The following is a 2,799-nucleotide window of genomic DNA, read 5'->3' as shown; positions in this document are numbered from 1 at the left end:
TGAAATTCTGGAACAAGAAACATCAGCGGTCATGTTTTCAGAGCTTGGAAAAGGTATTTTGGGTGGATAAGAGTGTCTAGAATTACTCCAGCCAACATAGAGACTAGGTTTTTTAGGAAGGGGCATTTGAAGTTCAGGAAAAAAGTAACTTTTCCATACTCAGATTTGATTCTGAGCTCTGAATCGTCTTATCTATGAGGCTTCGTTGAGTTGCAATCTCCAAAGTCACTTTCCCAAGCTTGACGCACAGGAGTGCCTTTGCTTCCTTTGAACATTAAAGCATCGCTTAATTAAATCCTCACCTCCATTGATCGCTAATGATGACAGAGGTCAAATCAACAGCTAATTGATTAAGCAACAAGTCTTTGATGGACCAACTGAGGATGAATAGCAATTACAGATCTATTCTTTTTGGCAGGACCTTTAGCCCCTAACTGGAAATGCAACAGCGTTTCACCTTTCCAAAAAGCAACCCACCTTTACGTCCCAATGAGGTCAGGACAGCACCATGTTTATCCAAAAGAAAAGAGGTGTGTCCAAAGGGAAAGACGAGTCTTGAACTATCTTCTAAATGGGATAAATCTCTTTTTTTAAAGTCCCATGCTAATTAAAAGGGCACTCCACTTTGTAAACCTGTAATAAGCCAACAACCCAACCCACAGCGTCCAACACACATCCTGCAACATGTGGGTGAGAAGTTTGGAGTCTGACCCTCCTATAAACCTTTTTTTTTTTTTTTTTGCATGAGATATAAACACGTCGGAGGCGGCTGGAAGATCCAGCCGTAAACCAGATCGTAAACAGATTTTTAATTTCTTTTTTATTCTACGAGCAACTTTGGGAGAAAGGCAGCACACAAATGAAATAAATAAATCAAATAAATGAATTTTCCTGCTGGTCAGCAGTAAGCTCTCCATGTCCTACAAAGGGTCAAGACTCAGAAAGATGTAACCGAAGCTGCATCCGCACTGCATGAATAATTGGGTTTGACATCCCTTTAACTGCCATGGCTCAATGCTATAGGATTCTTTGGTCTGGTGCCGCAACAAACTACAACCCCCAGAATTCCATAGCATTGAGCCCCGGCAGTTAAAGTGGGGTCAACCTGGATTATTTCTAGGAAGGAAGGAAGGAAGACGCTCCTTAGACCTGGAACTTGGAACTAAGGACGTCCCAGTTTGAAAAAGGGGTGTCTCTTCTAGACGCTCCTACTCCTATTACGGACAGAGTCTGTAACAAATGGCGGCGGCCGTTCCACACGGCTGCTGCCATTTTGACATAGCGGACGCTCTGTGTCCGCACGTTGCGCCCCGGAAGTGACGCCGCAAGTGCGCTCCTTCTTTGCTGCGTCCGGGAACCGCGCCGTTTGGCTGCTGCAGTTTCCAGATGCAGCAACCAGCGACGGCAGCAGCAGACCACCGCATTTTGGCGCCTAAATGATTTGTTTCTTGAAACACAGAGCCCAAACAGACAGGCCAAAATAAAGCTGCTTTGGGTGACTTTGGAGGTATGTCTTTTAAATGAAACACGCATCTTAAGAGGCCAGAAGCTGCACCAAAGCTATGCTCTAGTCCTTAAGATTGGAGCATGGCTTTGGCGTGGCTTCCAGTCTTTCAAGACGCATGCATCATTTTAACAGCATACCTCCAAAGTCACCCAAAACAGCTTTATTTTGGCCTGTCTGTTTGGGCCCTAAGTCAAAAACAGCATAAGAAGCAGCCAGTCTCTCCCACAACTGCAGAAATGTCAACCTCACGCATTATTAAAACCAATTCCATTCCATTTTCCTAATTCTAGGTTGCTTTGGAGGTTATCGAACCCAAAGTACTGTAAACCCTTCCTGTTCCACTGAATTTAGGAAACGGAAGAAATTTCCCTGGAAGTAAGCAGGCCTTGGATGGACATCTGTGTCGGTGCCGCCTGAAGCCTTTTATACGGATACAAAAAAGCTTCCGTAGAAAGCGCAAAGAGATGCTCCAGGATGATCTCCAATTAACTTCCCTGTCAGAAGACACAACCAAATATTTGGCACAGGACAAATTAGCCGTGTCCTGGCCCTCCCTGTAGACTGGTTGCCCTGCATTCCTCCTTTGGATGTTTGCGACGATCCAGAGATTGGGAGGTGGATGGAGCACCTGGCAAACCTGGGGCTGATTAAATTGCTCCATCTCTCCTCCCTCCTTGCAGAGCTTTTCTTCCTGCCCTTTCAGCTGGGATCAACCTTCTGTCCATACCTGGACTCCAAAAGGAAAACCTCCTAGGAAAAGAACATGCTCCTTGCTGACCTCTGGGATATCATAGGATCCAACTGGATGATGGAGTGAGCCAAGGAAAGAATGACCAGTTGCATCTGATCCTGGCCCACAGAGGTATGGTTGATATGAAGCTTCTTATTTATGGAAACAAAGGCAAGGAGGTTTCAAAAAGGTAGCCGCATCAGTCTGTCAAAGTGGAAAAAGAATAAAAAGGAAGGAGGAAAAAGAATCTGGCAGCACCTTTAAGGCAAACTGATTTGAAGTTGAAGGTTTTCATGCCCAGCATCCATAGTTTTTTTGTGGGTTTTTCAGGCTATGTGGCCATGTTCTCGAAGGGTTTGCTCCTGAGGTTTCAGGAACCGATTTATTTTAGCATGGGGAGCAATCCCTATCTTCAGATGCGCTGGGAGTTGATGTCCAAAACTATCCATAGGAGCAAAGTTTGGAAACCGCCACGTCTTTAAAGTGGTTGGGGTAGAAAGATATCTACAGAGCAGTGTAAATCTACAGTGCTATATAAATAAAGTATAATATATTTATAGAG

General features: G+C 44.6%; 1 protein-coding gene across 1 annotated transcript in view; it reads left to right on the top strand.

Annotated features, from left to right (window-relative positions):
• The first annotated feature begins 2,310 nt into the window (after window positions 1–2,310).
• The window catches only part of LOC121914455 (lipopolysaccharide-induced tumor necrosis factor-alpha factor homolog), an 8,478-nt gene continuing 7,989 nt past the window's right edge, over window positions 2,311–2,799 (top strand). Inside the window, exon 1 of the mRNA XM_042437863.1 lies at window positions 2,311–2,369. The gene's annotated coding sequence lies outside the window, so the exon portion shown is untranslated. The remainder of the gene's footprint in view (window positions 2,370–2,799) is intronic.

Source organism: Sceloporus undulatus, chromosome 8, assembly GCF_019175285.1.
Source record: "Sceloporus undulatus isolate JIND9_A2432 ecotype Alabama chromosome 8, SceUnd_v1.1, whole genome shotgun sequence".
Taxonomy (NCBI): Eukaryota; Metazoa; Chordata; class Lepidosauria; order Squamata; family Phrynosomatidae; genus Sceloporus; species Sceloporus undulatus.
The sequence above is the reverse complement of the archived record's forward strand: the minus strand, read 5'-3'. Positions and strand labels throughout refer to the sequence as shown.